This window comes from Microcaecilia unicolor, chromosome 1 (assembly GCF_901765095.1).
Source record: "Microcaecilia unicolor chromosome 1, aMicUni1.1, whole genome shotgun sequence".
NCBI lineage: Eukaryota > Metazoa > Chordata > Amphibia > Gymnophiona > Siphonopidae > Microcaecilia > Microcaecilia unicolor.
This window is the reverse complement of record NC_044031.1, coordinates 523,519,111-523,536,897: the sequence shown is the minus strand read 5'-3', so window position 1 is coordinate 523,536,897 and position 17,787 is coordinate 523,519,111. Positions and strand designations below refer to the sequence as shown.

The window sequence follows — 17,787 nt, the reverse complement described above, 5'->3', positions numbered from 1 at the left end:
ACATCAAAGTTCACATTTTCTGCGCCCCTTTTTTCTCCTTCTTCCCCCCCAGGGGCTACTAGGTAAATATAAAATCTTATTTATTGGAGGTATAGCTTCCAGCGGTATCTTTAAGTTTTCTGTTAAGTATCTTCTGAATAGTTCCAGTGGACTAGTCCCAGGGAGCTTGGGAAAATTCAGAAGGCGCAGATTCAAACGTCTGTTGAAATTCTCTATCTGCTCAATTTTTCTACAAATATCCAGATTATCTTTAGCTATAGCAGCTTTAAATTCTTGAAACTGTTCAACATCTTTCTGCAGCTGTGTAACTCACATGGCTAATTCCTCTTTAATTGAGTCCACAGTATTTTTTTAAATCTTCAAATTTAGTATAAAGCGAAGATACATACCTATAGCAGGTATTCTCTGTGGACAGTGAGAGTCCCGCTCAGTTAGATCAAAAAGCAATATCAAGGAGAAGAACAACTCCAAAGAGGAGGTGGGTGGATTTGTGAGAACAATCTGCCTGCTGTCCTCGGAGAATACCTGCTACAGGTATGTATCTTCGCTTTCTCCGAGGACAAGCAGGCTGCTTGTTCTCATTGATGGGGTATCCCTAGCACCCAGGCTCACTCAAAATAACAAAGAAGGTCAATTGGGCCTCGCAACGGCGAGGACATAACTGAGATTGACTTAAAGCAGAAACATCTAACTGAGAGTGCAGCCTGGAACAAAATAAAAATGGGCCTAGGGGGTGGAGTTGGCTTCTAAACCCCAAACAGATTCTGCAGCACCGACTGCCCAAATCGTCTGTCACGTTGGGTATCCTGCTGAAGGCAGTAGTGAGATGTGAATGTGTGAATTGATAACCACGTTGCAGCCTTGCAAATCTGTTCTATAGTGGCTGACTTCAAGTGGGCCACCGACGCCGCCATGGCTCTAACACTATGAGCCGTGACATGGCCCTCAAGAGTCAGCCCAGCTTGGGCATAAGTGATGGAAATGCAATCTGCTAGCCAATTGGAAATGGTGCATTTCCCAACTGCGACTCCCCTTCTGTTGGGATCAAAAGAAACAAACATTTGGGCGGACTGTCTGAAGGGGCTTGGCCGCTCCACGTAAAAGGCCAATGCTCTCTTGCAGTCCAAGGTGTACAACTGACGTTCAGCAGGGCGGATATGAGGACGGGGAAAAATGTTGGCAAGACAATTGACTGGTTCAGATGGAACTCCAATACCACCTTCGGCAAGAACTTAGGGTGCGTGCAGAGGACTACTCTGTTGTGATGAAACTTGAGATAAGGAGCATGCACTACCAAAGCTTGGAGCTCACTGACTTTACGAGCTGAAGTAACAGCCACCAAGAAAACAACCTTCCAGGTCAAGTACTTCAGATGGCAGGAATTCAGTGGCTCAAAAGGAGGCTTCATTAGCTGGGTGAGAATGACGTTGAGATCCCATGACACTGGTGGAAGTTTGACAGGGGCTTTGACAAAAGCAAACCTCTCATGAAGCGAACAACTAAAGGCTGTCCAGAGATAGGCTTACCCTCTACATGTTGATGAAAAGCACTAATTGCACTAAGATGAACTCTTACGGAGTTGGTTTTGAGACCAGACTCTGACAAGTGTAGAAGGTATTCAAGCAGGGTCTGTGCAGGACAAGAGCGAGAATCTAGGGCCTTGCTATCACACCAGATGGCAAACCTCCTCCATTTGAAAAAATAGCACCTCTTTGTGGAATCTTTCCTGGAAGCAAGCAAAACCTGGGAGACACCTTCAGAGAGACCCAAGGAAGCGAATTCTACACTCTCAACATCCAGGCCGTGAGAGCCAGAGACCGGAGGTTGGGATGCAGAAGCGCCCCCTCGTTCTGAGTGTTGGAAAACAGTCCAATCTCCAGGTTTCTTCGGAGGACAACTCCAGAAGAAGAGGGAACCAAATCTGATGCGGCCAGAAAGGAGCAATCAGAATCATAGTCCCACGGTCTTGCTTGAGTTTCAGCAAAGTCTTCCCCACCAGAGGTATGGGAGGATATGCATACAGAAGGCCCTCCCCCCAATGAAGGAGAAAGGCATCCGACGCTAGTCGTCGTGGGCCTTAAGTCTGGAACAGAACTGAGGAACCTTGTGATTGATCTGAGTGGCAAAAAGATCCACCGAGGGGGTGCCCCACTCTCAGAAGATCTTGCGAACGACACTCGAATTGAGCGACCACTCGTGAGGTTGCATTATCCTGCTCAGTCTGTCGGCCAGACTGTTGTTTACGCTTGCCAGATAAGTGGCTTGGAGAAATATGCCGCAACGGCGAGCCCAAAGCCACATCTGGATGGCTTCCCAACACAGAGGGCGAGATCCGGTGCCCCCCTGCTTGATGATGTAGTACTTGGCAACAGTGGCGGTTCGCCGTTGCACCCCCCCCCCCGGGTGCAGCACGATGACACCCCCCCCTTCGGCGCATCGACACCCCCCTCCCCCCGACCAGCTCCCGCACCCTACCTTTAAAAAGAATGTCGGAATCTGAGGCGAGGCGCAGCCCCTCGCGCCTGCCCTGCACGTAAAAGAAATGTGGACCTTCGGGCCTTCTCTCGCTCTGTCTGTCCCGCCCTTGCGGAAATAGGAAGTTGCATCAGCGGAAGGCGGGACAGATAGAGCGAGGGAAGGCCCGGCGGTCCACATTTCTTTTACGTGCAGGGCAGGCGCGACGCGGATTCCAATATTCTTTTTAAAGGTAGGGTGCGGGAGCTGGTCGGGGGGTGTCGATGCGCCGAGGGGGGGGGGAGCTGGCAGGGAGCACCCCCCCTGAGCTGACACCCGGGGCGGACTGCCCCTCGCACCCCTCCCTTGCTACGCCACTGCTTGGCAACCTGATTGTCTGTCTGAATTTGGATAATTTGATTGGACAGCCAATCTCTGAAAGCCATTAGAGCGTTCCAGACTGCTCGCAACTCCAGGAGATTGATCTGAAGATCTGTTTCCTGGAGGGACATGAGCTCCCCACCCCAGGAGGGATGCATCCATTGTCAGCACTTTTTGTGGCTGAGGAATTTGAAAGGGACGTCCCAAGGTCAAATTGGATCGAATTGTCCACCACTGAAAGGAATTGTGAAAATCGGTGGACAGCTGGATTGCATCCTCTAGATCCCCTGCAGCTTGATACCACTGAGAAGCTAGGGTCCATTGAGCTGATCTCATGTGAAGACAGGCCATAGACTGTGGAGGCCATATGGCCTAGAAGTCTCAACATCTGCTGAGCTGTGATCTGCTGAGATGCCCTGACCATGGAAACTAGAGACAGAAGATTGTCTGCTCTCACTTCTGGAAGATAGGCACGAGCCGTCCGTGAGTCCAGCAGAGCTCCTATAAATTCCAGTTTCTGAACAGGGAAAAGATGGGACTTGGGGTAATTTATAACAAACCTGAGAAGCTCCAGCAGTTGAATAGTCATCTGCATGGACTGTAGAGCTCCTGCCTCTGAGGTGTTCTTCACCAGACAATCGGCGAGATAAGGGAACACATGCACTCCCAGTCTGCGTAGCGACGCTGCAACTACTGCCAAGCATTTTGTAAAGACAATGGGTGCAGACGCCAGACCAAAGGGCAGCACACAATACTGGAAGTGCTGCACACCCAGATGGAATCGAAGATACCTTCTGTGAGCTGGAAGTATCGGGATGTGTGTATAAGCATCCTTTAAGTCCAGAGAGCATAGCCAATCATTTTCCTGAATCATGGGAAGAAGGGTGCCCAGGGAAACCATCCTGAACTTTTGTGGGGCTAGGAATTTGTTCAGGGCCCTTAGGTCTAGGATGCACAAGAAAGTACCTGGAATAGAATCCCAGCCCTTCTTGCCCTGGTGGAACGGGCTCGACCGCATTAGCGCTGAGAAGGGCGGAGAGTTCCTCTGCAAGTACCTGCCTGTGCTGGAAGCTGAAGGATTGAGCTCCCGGTGGGCAATTTAGAGGTCTGGATTTCAAATTGAGGGAGTATCCTAACCGGACTATTTGAAGAACCCACCGATCGGAGGTTATAAGAGGCCACCTTTGGTGAAAAGGTTTTAACCTCCTTCCGACTGGTAAGTCGTCCGGCACGGACACTTTTACAGTGGCTATGCTCAACTGGAGCTAGTCAAAAGCCCGTCCCTTGCTTTTGCTGGGGAGCCACAGGGGCCTGCCTTGGCGCACGATGTTGACGAGAACGAGTGCACTGGGGATGAGCCTGAGAAGGCTGTCGAGAAGGAGGATTGTATCTGCGCTTGTTATAAGCATAGGGAGCATTCTTCCTTCCCCGGAAAAATCGTCTACCTGATGAGGTAGTAGCAGAAGGCACCCGGCGGGAGAGATTGTCCATAGCGGTTTCCTGCTGAGTGATCCGATCAACCACTTGTTCGACTTTTCTCATCAAAAATATTATCCCCCCGGCAAGGGACATCCGCAATCTGCTGCTGGACTCGAATGTCCAGGTCAGAGGCACGCAGCCATGAGAATCTGCGCATCACTATGACTCTCTTACTCAACACCCTCACTTATCACCCCTACTACTGCAATTTCCCCACCCCTAGTTGTCTGTTCGTCTGTCCAATTTAGATTGTAAGCTCTGTTGAGCAGGGACTGTCTTTTCATGTTAATTTGTACAGTGCTGCGTAAGTCTAGTAGCGCTATAGAAATGTTTAATAGTAGTAGTAGTAGCACTATACCTTGGGCAGCGGTTCTGGATGCAACATCAAAAGAATCGTAAGCACCCCTGGACAGGAATTTACGACACGCCTTCTGTTGCCTGACCACCTCCTGAAAAGGCTTGGCCTGCTCCGGAGGGAGCTTATCAACCAAGTCTGCCAGTTGCTTCACCGTGTTCTTCAAGTGAATGCTCGTGTAGAGCTGGTAAGATTGAATTTTGGCCACGAGCATAGAGGCCTGATACTCCTTTCTCTCAAAAGAGTCCACGGTTCTAGATTCTCTCCCCGGGGGCGCCGAGGCAAAATCTCTAGAACTCCTGGCTCTCTTGAGAGCAGAATCCACAACCATAGAGTCGTGAAATACCTACGACTTCATCACCTCAGGTTCTCCGTGAATCCGATATTGGGACTCAGCTTTCTTGGGAATGGTGGGATTACTTAGTGGTTTCATCCAGTTCCGCATAACTGTCTCCTTGAACACATTATGCAAAGTAACTGTGGATGACTCCTTAGGTGGCGAAGGATAGTCAAGGACCTTGAGCATCTCAGTCCTGGGCTCATCCTCAGATACCACAGGGAAGGGAATAGCCACAGACATTTCCCGGACAAATGAAGAGAAAGACTCTCCGGGGGAGAAAGCTTTCTTTCTGGTGAAGGAGTAGGATCAGAGGGAAGACCACAAGACTCCTCAGAAGAGAAATACCTCGGATCTTGCCCTACATCCCACGAGGCATCCTCATCGGTATCGGACAAGAGTTCCTTAACTGCAGTCCGAAACAGGGCCCGTCTCGACGCCGAGGAACCATGTCCTCGATGGCGATGTCGAGAAGTCGACTCCCATGTCGGCGGCGATGAAGCTCCCTCCAGCGATGTCGACGGGGAGTTGACCTGGGCAGCACCAGCGTCAGAGACCTCACCACAGGCATACAGCCAGCTGCCACTTCCATCGACGGTATGGAGGGCGCAAGCACCCCCAGTACCGCAGACTGACGCAGCAACCCCTCCAGAGGACCTGGAAGAATGGCTCGGATACGCTCGTCTAGAGTTGCTGTCGAGCAAGGCTGCGGGGTCGGTGCAAGAATCGGCGTCAGAATCTGTGGGGATCGAGAAGGCGGTACTGGGCTGCCCGAACACAGACACCTCTTGAATGGAGGGTGAGTGGCCCTCCCGGCGTCGGTGCTTCACAGCTGCCGAATCCTTCGACGCCCCAGAGCTTCCGGTACCGTGCTTGGAAGGAGACCAATGACGATGCTTCTTCACCTTCGCTTGATGCACGTCATCAATACTCCTTGGTACCGACGAGGAGGACGTGGAATCCACACGCCTCCTCGGGGTCGGGTCCAAGAGAGGTCATCCTGGGGGGCCTGCACAGCAGGAGACTTCAAGGCACGTGGAGACCCACTCGACGGCTCACTGCTCCCAGCGTGTGGTGGTCTCTGGACAACCATTACCTGCGCTCCTGAAATCGATGCCATCTCCAGTGCCGATATTGACGCCGCCAACCTCGGTACCGCTGTTGACACCGAAGAACCTGTCAAAGCTCCAAAACGACGATCCTGAAGAGCTTTTCTCAACACTTGTGTCTGCCTTTTAAGGCTAAGACCCAACTTACACGTGTCTGGGCGATGGTCAGGCCTAAGGCACTGAAGACACCATGCGTGGGGATCGGTACCTGAGATTGACCGGTTGCACCGAGTACACTTCTTGAAGCCGCTGGGAGTCCTCGATGACATGGACGGAAAAATAGCGGCAGCAAAGTCAAAATTCTCGATTGTGCCAAATTAAAAAGGCCCAAAAATGAGAAACGCGTACGCGCGGCCTAAGAGGGCCGCATCTAAAACGAAAGGCAACTTAAAGGGGCCAAACTAAGAAATAAGGGACTTTTTTTTTTTTTTTTTAGTTTTGTATACAGGGTAAAGAAAATAAAACTAAAGAGGGAGAAATACTCCGAAAAAAATCGGCAAAAACAAAGGCTCTTTCTCTGGGCTGAGGAGACCAACGTAGCACCCACTCTCCACCGCGGAAAAAGAAAAAACTGAGCGGGGCTCTCACACGACGGGTGGGTGAACGCACCCCGCATGCATGGAAGGCTCTGGCAAAGTTTTGTTTGTTTTGCTCTGGCAAATTGCCGTTCCTGGGCCGCCGTGTATGTCGACCCATCAGTGAGAACAAGCAGCCTGCTTGTCCTCGGAGAAGGGGCACTTCACCTGAAGATTTCTGTAAGGTTGAGTCCATTTTGATTAACATCAGCCAAATCCTTTGTAGATTAACCTCCGGAATTTTCTCTGAAGCTCCAAGCGATTCTTGGGCCTCAGACCTCAGCGACTTCTGTAGCGACGCTAGTCCCCCGCTGGGTTCCACCTCCGTCACACTTCCGGTGGCATTCTGGGTTCCCTCTAGCGAAGCTGCTAATGCTGGGCACGGAGGAATCAGCGATATCGGAGGGGAGAGGGATGTCTCATCTCCCTGTAAGGGCGCCGCTTCTCCAGATTCGCTTACTATAAGATCCACTCCCCTCAATACCTGGAAGGTCCCGGCGAAGAAGCGCTCCAAACTCGGCTGGATCGAGGACGAAGTTGAGGAAGGCGGGGGCACTAACCTCACCGTCCCTTTCCATTTGGTATGAGGCATAATTTTAAAAGGTAAAGGATTATTCTTTAATTCCAGCCGAGTAGCAGCGTCTCACAAACCATCCTGTCACACCGCCATCTTGACACGCCCTCATGAACTATGTTTGTAATGTTGCTGGTGTATAGTATTTAGCTGTGCTTGTTACACGTTAGGTGGGTGAATTGAGTATGCTAGGTGTAAATGGACATTTATTTGGGAGGGTTTGTACAAAGGAGTGTCATGTGAGTTTGGGCCATGGGTGTAGTTTGACTTTCATTTGGGGGGGGGCTTGGCACATTAGCATATTCATTATGATTTTACACATACTAGAATACTGAATATGAAGTCAGCTATGAAAACAGTGAAGATACACACACACACACACACATATATATATTTTTTTTAATTGCAATGAGCCAGCACCATAGGAAATCTCTTTCATTAAGTCCCCTCTTTAATGACCCCTGACTCTGCATTGTCACAATGTTAAATGCAAGCATAAATTCTGCATTCACAGGAGCCTTCAACAATAGGTGCAGAGCTGAATTACAGCATTTGTGCCAGCTTTCTTCCCAGATAGTCAGTGCTAGGCCACATCCCAGGCACCTGAATTGAATATCTGGGAATATGCAGCTAGATAAAATATAGCTGGTTGTGTGATATTCAGTAGTGCTGTCCAATTCATGATTCAAATTGTTTTATTCGTTTTGGACAAATCGATTTGAATATTCTCAATTCGGGATTTCCCCACCTCTCGCCCACCCGCTGCCACCCAAGGCACTGTTGCTTACCATAGCAGTGCCCGAGGTCTCTTACATCTTCCGCCGCTCTCTCCCGCCTCTCCTCAGGCGCATCCCACCTCTGCAGAACAAGAAGTTGCATTATAGTAGGAGGAACGCGCCTGAGAAGAGGCTCCGACGTGGCAGAAGGCTGACTATGTGAATCGCCGGTGGCGGAGGGAAAACGCTTCAGGTCAGTGAAAATGACCATGCGGAAAGGGAGAGAGGGAGCGAAAAATGTAAGACTCGAGGGGAGGTGGGGTGGAGAAGTCTAAAGCTGTTTCAGTTGGACAGACAGTGCCTTAAAAGCTGGAGGAGAAAAGAAATGACAATTAAATATCACTAAAACAGCGTCAAAATTTATTGTAGCTGGTAGAAACCACAATTATAAAACTCCGTTGGTTGTGCTCATTTTTCTTCACTGTTCTATACAATACAGATGTTCAGATTTCAGTGAGGATATCCTGTTTCCTGATGGGTTCATCTTAACTGTTGTTGTAACCTGCCTTGGGAAGCCTGGTATTATAAAGGTGATAGAATATATTCAAATTAAATGGAACCCCTCCGAAGGGACACCCCCTTGTAGTGGTAGAGGGGCTTCCATGTTTCAATGACTCAGAGGGCTATGCTGAAGGGTTACCCATATCAGACAGGCCTCTGAGGAGAAACCAGACAAAGAGTGTCCCAATTAGGGAGAGTGAAAAGATGGCGACCTGAAGCTCGTACACTCAACGGCCCAACTGACCTCTGAAGTTTTGTCTTTGTTTACTTGAAATTTCCTCTCTGCAATTGCAGTTACCTTAACTGAGAGGAAGGGAACAATCGGGGGGTCAGCCACCGATGGCCAGCGTTTTGTCCCCTGTGCAGCAAGTGTGGGACTGCTGCTTGATGAGCTGCCCACAGATGACTGGGTTGGTGAGTCCTTTGATTAGCGCCGGCGAAGGAGCGTCGATGCTTTTGGACCTGGAAACAACTTCATCGCTCCCGAATCATTTAACCACCATGTCCAAAGGAGTGGAGGAGTGAGTTAGGAGTGTATGCTGAAACAGAAGTCGTTTACAGCTGAACTCGTGTCGGCGGTGCCACTCCTAAACCCGCAAGAGCTATCAGCTTGGGGTTTTTGGCTCCCGTGGAGGTTACATTGACTATCATCTGGAAGGCGCTCCAGGACCTAACGGTGGTAGTAAATAAGTTTGTTTCCGATATAATCTTATTAGTGAGCCACATGGATAATCTAATTGAATCCTCTGAGAATGAAAAATTGATACGGCAAATTAAGTTCTACAGGAATAGGAAATGGTTAAGATTTTGAAGATGATAACAGACTAGAAAAATTTGAACAAAATGAATATTATTACAGATGATTAATATCGAGATTGTTGTTTTCCCAGAGTTCCGGGTATGACTCCTAAAGTTTTTTCCTCTGAAATGATTCCTCTTAGTATATTTATTCAAAAGGAGTGAAGCCTGTGAAACTAGGATTACCTTAATCAGTGGGAATTGGATTAGAGACTAAAGTGTTTGCATTGTTAAATAATTTCTGGTTTTAAAAGAGAAAAAGTGAAATCAGTTGTATTATTTTCACTAATATTGGACAATAAGTATGTTTCCAATGAAATAAATTGACTATACACCGTTATGGGTTTGAAGAAGCCAACCAGACGATCAATGTGGAATAATGATTCAGATAATAAATAACTGGGGATAATCAGGTTAATACCACGTTTTCTTTGTTTACTGTTGTTTAATTGATCTCCTTTTCTTGTTTCACTCTCCCTATTTTGTGGTCTACGGAAGAGTTTATAATTACCTGATTGAAATAATTCTTGTATTATTTTGTCGTATTTCTGGCAAGTTATTTTAGTGCTTGTAAAATTAAATTCTTATAAATAAAATGTAAAAAAATTTAAATGGAAATAGAATTAAACTCTCCTTTCATTGGGGCACATAGGATGCTAGGCTGCATAGAGAGGGGCATAACCAGCAGAAGAAAGGAGGTGTTGATGCTCCTCTACAAGTCATTGGTGAGGCCCCACTTGGAGCATTGTGTTCAGTTTTGGAGGCCATATCTTGCTAAAGATGTACAAAGACTAGAAGCAGTGCAAAGAAAAGCTACAAAAATGGTATGGGATTTGCATTGCAAACCATACGAGGAGAGACTTGCTGACCTAAATATGTATACCTTGGAGGAATGGAGAAACAGGGGTGACGTGATACAGCTGTTCAAATATTTGAAAGGTATTCATCTACAAATGAACCTTTTCCAGAGACGGGAAGGCGGTAGAACTAGAAGACATGAATTGAGGTTAAGGGGGGCAGACTCAGGACTAATGTCAAGAAGTATTTTTTTCAATTGCTTGAAAAATTTTGGACGACGTCATGTATCTCTTTATCAGTGTGAAGCAATTGCCCCTTGTCATTTCGAATAGTTAGAATTTGTTTAGAAGTGTACCTAGGAGCAATTAAGCGAGCCAACATCTTGCCCCCCCTTTTAACCTATTTATAAAGATGAAATTTATAATACGTATGGGATTTAACTGCACGCTCATGTATCAGTGAGTTCAAAGCACATTGGGTTGCTATTATATCTTGTCTAACCCTTGGTATCGGGTTCACACTAAATTGTTTCCTCAAACCCAGCAACTGTTTTTCCAATCGGAGGATTTCCCTATCTCTAGCTCTCTTGTGGTGGCTAACATAGCTTATTATGTCCCCTCTTAGAACGGCCTTTGCCGCTTCCCAGAAGAGTGTGGCATCTACATTTGGTACTGCATTAAAATGTGAATATTCACCCCATTTGGCTAGCAAATATTCCCGAAAATTCACATCCTTGTAAAGGTAGCTAGGGAAAGACTACCCCCCCCCCCCCCCCCTTGCCTCCTTCTGGCTCCCACCAGTCCATGTCATCCAGACTGCAGCGTGGTCAGAGATCACACAAGGACCAATCTCAACTTCTCCTATATCCGAAAAGGCCGCTCTAGAGGTAAACAAATAATCGATCCTGGAAAAAGTATTGTGTGCTCTGGCCCTCCACACATCAATAAGATCTAATAATGAGCAAAAATCAGGCAACCCCTTCACGTGCTTTCTAGATCTTGGTCCAGTCGGGGGATTAGATTTATCTAGAGTGGGGTCCCATGCCGTGTTAAAATCACCTCCTAGCACCAAGGGGATGGATGCCACGTTTGTTAGGATCGTCCCCAATTTCTTATAAAATTGGAGGTCAAGCTGATTTGGAGCATAGATGCTACCAAGCATCACCTGTTGCCGTGCCACTGTAGCTGTTCCAAAGACAAAGTGTCCCTCGGGATCTTGCACTATATTAGTAAGTTGTGTTGCCACCCCCTTTTGAATGAGTATTGCCACACCACCCTTTCGGCCCGTGGCTGCTGATGCCACACATTCTCCCACCCACCACCTTGCAAGCTTAGCATGTTCTTGTCCAGACAGATGTGTTTCCTGGAGGAATACTATATCCGCTCTAATATGCTGTAAATAATGCAAAAATGTTTGATCTTTTTATTGGGGAGTGTATGCCCCCCACGTTCCAGGTAACAATCTTAAGCACCCCCCTCACAGTGTACAACAGTATTAAGCCATTTGAGTCTGTTATCTAACAAGAGGAGCCAGCCCAGCCTCTGGCCCCTCTTCCACAAACCACTGATGTTTCCCCCATACCTCATGTCACTCCTTGCCTTCCAGTAATAGAACACATTTTTTATTGTCTCATCCTTACAGCATAATCCCCAATCTACTCCTACTTCTTTCCATTCATACCCCTGAGCTAACTTCCTAATTATACCTTCCATTACCCTCCCACCCTCCCATACCCATCCCCCCACCCAGTTCCCCTCCAGAATCCCCCCTTTTCCCCCTTCTATCCCTATGGGATTCAGGTCACTTCGAACGCCCCTTCTCTAAACCCTGACAACCAACTCATCAAATTTATCGGGCAACCTCCCCCCCATCTACCAACCATCAACCAGTGACCCCCATGCTTTTATTACTGAGAAATCCAGGGAAGCCTCTGCCAACTACTATTTTCATTCCCTTGTTATTCCATTTCACCCCATTCTGGGAACCAAAAACATTACAAACAGCAATATTTATTCTAAACAGTGAAAATAAATAAAAAAACACAACATTTTTCGACTGTACTTGGTCTCTCTTACTACTGCATTAAATCTTATAATCAACCAGTCAAATGGTATCAATTGTTCCTGAGTAAATGAACCGTTTCAGCTAGGAGCCAGAAAACTGCATGGAAGATAACCTTCTCTCTCTTTAAACTCTGGCTATTTTCCCAGCCACTGACCTTTTTCAGCAACAGCAGGCCATCAAAAAGTGCTGATATAGATCAGTTCACCAGTCCACTCAGCAGCAACATGTACAGATCTGCATTGTTTCACTGCCGCTTCGCCAAGAGTTTGACCCTTGACAACTGGCTATAGGCGTCCATTTAAGCTTAACAGCTCTTTTTCAACTTGCACCAGGTGTATCCAAATCTTTTATAAAGGCACGGGCTTCCTCTGCTGTAGTGTAGAACTTTGTCTCCGACTTGTGCATTATGCGCAGCTTCACTGGATATAATAAGGCAAACGGGATTTTGCGTTGAGCCAGTTCAGAACAAACAGGCGAAAACTGCTTTCTCCTAGTTGCTACTCCGGCTGAATAATCTTGAAAGCAGAGTATTTTCTGATTTCCAACACGCAGCTCTCTCCCGCCTCTCAGCGCCTGCAGAATAGCCGTTTTATGTGCAAAATTTAATACACAACAGATAATCACTCTGGGTCTTGTTGCATTGGTTTGTTTTGGTCTCAGCCGATGTGCCCTCTCGATTCTTAAAGGGCCCAACTCCTGTGGATGGTCCAGTTCTTTAGTGAGCCAATTCTCCAAGTAGCTTCTCAGATCGCGGTCCCCTCGATCCTCCGCTACACCCACCAAGTGAAGATTATTGCGTCTCGACCTGTTCTCGAGATCTTCAATTTTGTCAGCGTATTGAGATAGCTGTTTTTCCATCTCGCTATGGCCGGCCTCCATTTTAGCCATGCGGTCTTCCATTTCGCTTGTCCGCTGCTGGTAGGTCGCCATGTCTTCCTTAATTTGCGCGACATTATTATGCAATGATTCTAATTTCGATTCCAGCGAACCCAGCTTGTTTTCTAGTATAGTTTCCAGCGCGTTAGTGACCTCCCCAACTATTTCGGCCGTCCACACAGAGCTGACCTGGGAGGAAGACGGACTAGCCGGGGCTGCCATCTTGTCATTTGTCGGCCGGTTTTTCTCCTTATCTTTTCTAAGTGTTTTCGCCGCCATTGATTCTCACCGCCGGGTCTGGTTGATCATAAGTCTCTCCTCCAGGATATCTTGTTAAAATGGGTCGGAGGTCGCCCGAATCTCCGCTGTTTATCCACAAGGTTCTCGAGGAGTTGGCAGGAGCGAAGTAGCTAACGTCCGCTCCTGTGCATAGCATCACGTGACCCCCAGTCGCCAAGTCTTAAACAATCTTCTCTAGATCTCTCCAAAGGGAAGCTTACTTCGAAAGGGCAGCAGTGAAAGACGCAGTTTAGACGCTCTGTCCGCAGGCAATGATGAAACCCCAACAAACGGTGGGAAGAAACCACCACCATCACCATCTATCAACTGAGGCCTGCCAAAAGAGTAAACCCTGATTCAATCAGGGAGACAGAGCCACCAAATCCAGACTCCGAATACGGATTTGCTCGAGAGCCTGCTGAAACCAGCTAAGGCAAGCTCTGGCAGCGTACGAACTGCAGACAGAGGCCTGGAGGGCTAAAGAAGAAACCCGAAGAGCGCAGTTTAGAGAAGCCTCCGGGCGCCGATCCCTCCACTCTCGGTGGAGGGAGGGGTGGTCTTAGTCACTGCTGTGCACAAAGCATCCACCTAGGGAGGAGGCATTTCTCCCCAAACTCCATAGCCTAAGGGAACAGACGAGACATTGCCTTAACCACTTTCCAGCCCCCATCCGGGTCATCCAACAGAATTGAAATAAACCCCTGACTAGCTCCATGGACAGGAAGGACTTAGATGGCCTTCTTGTACTGGCCATCTTGGGGTTGACTGTAGCTGCTGCTTGCGCGTCTCAGTCAGCCATGTGGAAAGCCTCCAAGGCACTGGAAATGAGCGAAGGAAGCTCATTCCTAAGAAAAAGGCGCACCAAACAGAGGTCATCAGACTCCTCCTGAACTGCCTCACTCCTGTCCAAATTGTCCATGCAATGATGGTCCCAAAAAACAAGAAGGCAGATGATACGCAAAATCCAACGTGGAAACAAACAGAGCAGATCAATCAATAATATAGTTCACAACTTTATTATAAGATAATCGCCCGACACAGACTGTGTTTCACCGACAAGGGCTGTGTCAGGGACTCTACAACAACAAATAATAATGAAACCAAATTTAAAAAAAATTATAACAACATCATAATGTGTAAAACATGATTAAATATCAAAAATTGTACATAAAATATAAATAATTAAATAAAATACTTGAAAGGAAAAAAGTTTGAAAACCATGACAAACAGCATTAAAAATAAGTAACTAAAATGTCATAAAATGCCAATATACACTATAAAGAAAACGGCTATATATGTGGGTACATAGGAAAACTACCAATTCCAGCTTTGGTACAAAATTGAATGAATAAAGTAACATAGACGCAAAACAAAAAAACCATAATGACATGCATACTTAGTAGCAAATACCTACAGCTGATCACTAGAGTGTCATTGAGTGCTAATATATAACGAAAAGAGTATGGCTGTATAAGTTGGATGTATATCTGAGATGTGTAGTGTTTACATCAAAACCCATTGAATCATACGTGGGCAAAAATTAAATAAATAATAAATAAATAAAATAGATCACTCACCGCAATCGAGATAAGGCTCAAGGCAGAGCAAAAAAAACCCAGCGAGATGCCTTCCTCCAAATCAGGGTCAAAACACTAAAAACAAATATAAAGTAGTAAGGTACAGCACTAACACGTTCTAGCGAGGAGAACTCTGCAAAAACTATAACTTACTCCGTTCAAAGGACGGGCATCGTATGATTGCATCAATCAGCTGCTGGAAAAAAACAAGCGTCTTTTATACTTAAACTCGTGTCAAAGGTCACCAAATACATCAGCAAACTATCTAAAAGTTTTTATTATTTTCTATTCTATCCAAGCTGCAAAGAAACAATTGCAAAATGAAAATTGCTTAAAAACATAAAAATCACTGTTAAACTAAAAAAACGTGTGAGCTCATTTAAATATATAAATAAATCATTAAATCCAATCGAAAAAGACCAATAAAATTTTTCACAACTTAGAAAAACCACATTGTCTTACTTAATGACTAAAAATCTTAAGTATAAAAGAATTGTAAAAATACCAGAGTACACATTTGTGCTCACGAAACAGAGCTTACGTCGGGACTGAAGTTTACGTCATATCTATGGATATGCAATGAGCTATCGGGTGTTCAGCGCTGCATGCGTCTGGTAGCGCTAGACAAATGCTAATAATAATTGCTACCAAATGCATGAAATACCCAAAGCACCCAGTACCTTAGATGCAGTAAGGAAAAAACCAGATGTATATCTATGTTCATCCAAATAACAACCAATATAATAAGCAAATCAATCTCAGGGCACAGACATAGCACAATATTCAATCTCCAAGGTAAATAAATTAACAAATCAATATAGCCAGGAATGTCAGCAAATACAACAGATGCACAAAGCCAAAACATATTGTAGTGCATACAAACATACTGATGTCTACTTGGGATTAGATATATATTCTCCTAACGTCTTAATCTCAAAAGTTCAAACCAGCATAAATGCCTACTACTCAAAAAAAAAAAAAATCCAACATGTATGAGCCATCTCAAAGGAAGACAGATAAGTCAGTTTCCATATTCAGACCATCTGGATGTAGAGCACCCAGATCGAAAATAAATTCTTGTTCTCTACACAACAGCTGTTTGTCAACAGGACCTCCTCTCCAAGTCTTTTTGAGTACAAACAAAGCACAAAAGCGAAACTCTTCAAATCTATGTCCTAATTTCATAGCATGTTCTACCAATGGTTTATCTTGTGAATTCCTCTTCCGTGCACTTCTATGTTCTATAATTCTGACATTTAATTTTCTCTTAGTCTTCCCTATATATGCCAGTCCACATAGGCATAGGGCAGCATAAACAACATTTGCAGTATTGTAATTAGAAATTTGACTTTTTCCCTGAAGATGGTATATAAAACGTCTGTGTTTTAACATTCACCATACATACAGAGCACGAACCTCAAGGGTAGTGTCTCATTGGTAAATTTCTAACTAAAAGTGTGGTATTCGTCATTGCAGATAGTACTAGCATGTCCCTCAGATTTCTTTCTCGTTTGAATGCAATCATCAAGTCTCTGTTAGTAAATGGAGTCAGACCTTGTACTATATGCCAATGTTTTTTTAAGGATTCTAACAATAGAGTTAGACATATGGAAGCGTGCATACTATTTTTTCCCCTTTCTTCTTATTATTAGATGGCTGTAAGAGCGCAGACCTAAGGACACTAGATGCTTTTTGGCAACCCTTTTCAATCGCAGTCCTTGGATATCCCTTATCATAAAAACGTTTTCTCATGTCACCCGATCTTAACTGGTAGGTACGTTTCATCTGTACACAACCGTCTCAGCCGTACAAACTGACTGTACGGTAGATTATCCTTGAGTGGTCTAATATGACAGCTCGTGTAGCTCAATAGTTTGTTCACATCCGTTGGTTTTCGATAGATATCTGTAACAAACCTATTATCCTTGATAGTGATATTAATGTCTAAAAAAGGTACCACTTTCTTACTATAATTAATTTGAAATTTAAGGTTAGTATCTAGAGTATTTAGCCATTTATGGAATTTGATTAGTTCACACTCCGTCCCATTCCAAACCAACAAGATGTCGTCTATATATCTTTTCCAAAGATCAATTCTATCAAAAAGAACCGAAGTATGGAGATATTTATTTTCGAACTCCCGTACATAGAGATTAGCCAAAGAGGGTGCAAATGTGGCACCCATAGCGGTACCCTTTATTTGTTGGTAAAATGTACCATTAAAAGAAATAGTGTATATTGGCATTTTAGTTACTAGTTATTTTTAATGTTTTTCGTCATGGTTTTCAAACTTTTTTCCTTCCAAGCATTTTATTTAATTATTTATATTTTATGTACAATTTTTGGTATTCAATCATGTTTTACACATTATGATGATGTTATACACATTTTTAATTTGGTTTCATTATTATTTGTTATTGTAGAGCCCCTGACGCAGCCCTTGTAGGCGAAACACAGTCTGTGTCAGGCGATTATTTTATAATAAAGTTGTGAACTATATTATTGATTGATCTCTCTGTTTTCAAATTGTCCATGCAGATAGGACACTTTGAGGCATATTTTCAAAGCACTTAGCCTTCCAAAGTGCTTTGAAAATGAGCCCCAAAGACTCCCTGGAGGGCGAGAGATGAGACGGAGAAACTTGAGGCAGGACAGAAAGATCCTACTTCAGAAACAGCGCCCAGAGCTGCCTTTTCAAAACCGGATCCATCACAGGAACCTGGACTATCATATGCAAATACAGTGAAGGAGCCCCTTGGGGAAAAGGAATGACTGAAAAAGGAAGCAGAGGCCAGGCCCTGTGGAGAAGAAAAGCCTGGAGCATCAGAAAAACAAAAGGTCCCCTGGACCAAC

At 45.4% G+C, this 17,787-nt stretch overlaps 1 protein-coding gene across 2 annotated transcripts in view; it reads right to left on the bottom strand.

Annotated features, from left to right (window-relative positions):
• The window catches only part of PKIA (cAMP-dependent protein kinase inhibitor alpha), a 57,534-nt gene that overhangs the window by 8,582 nt on the left and 31,165 nt on the right, over nt 1-17,787 (bottom strand). The window lies entirely within an intron of this gene.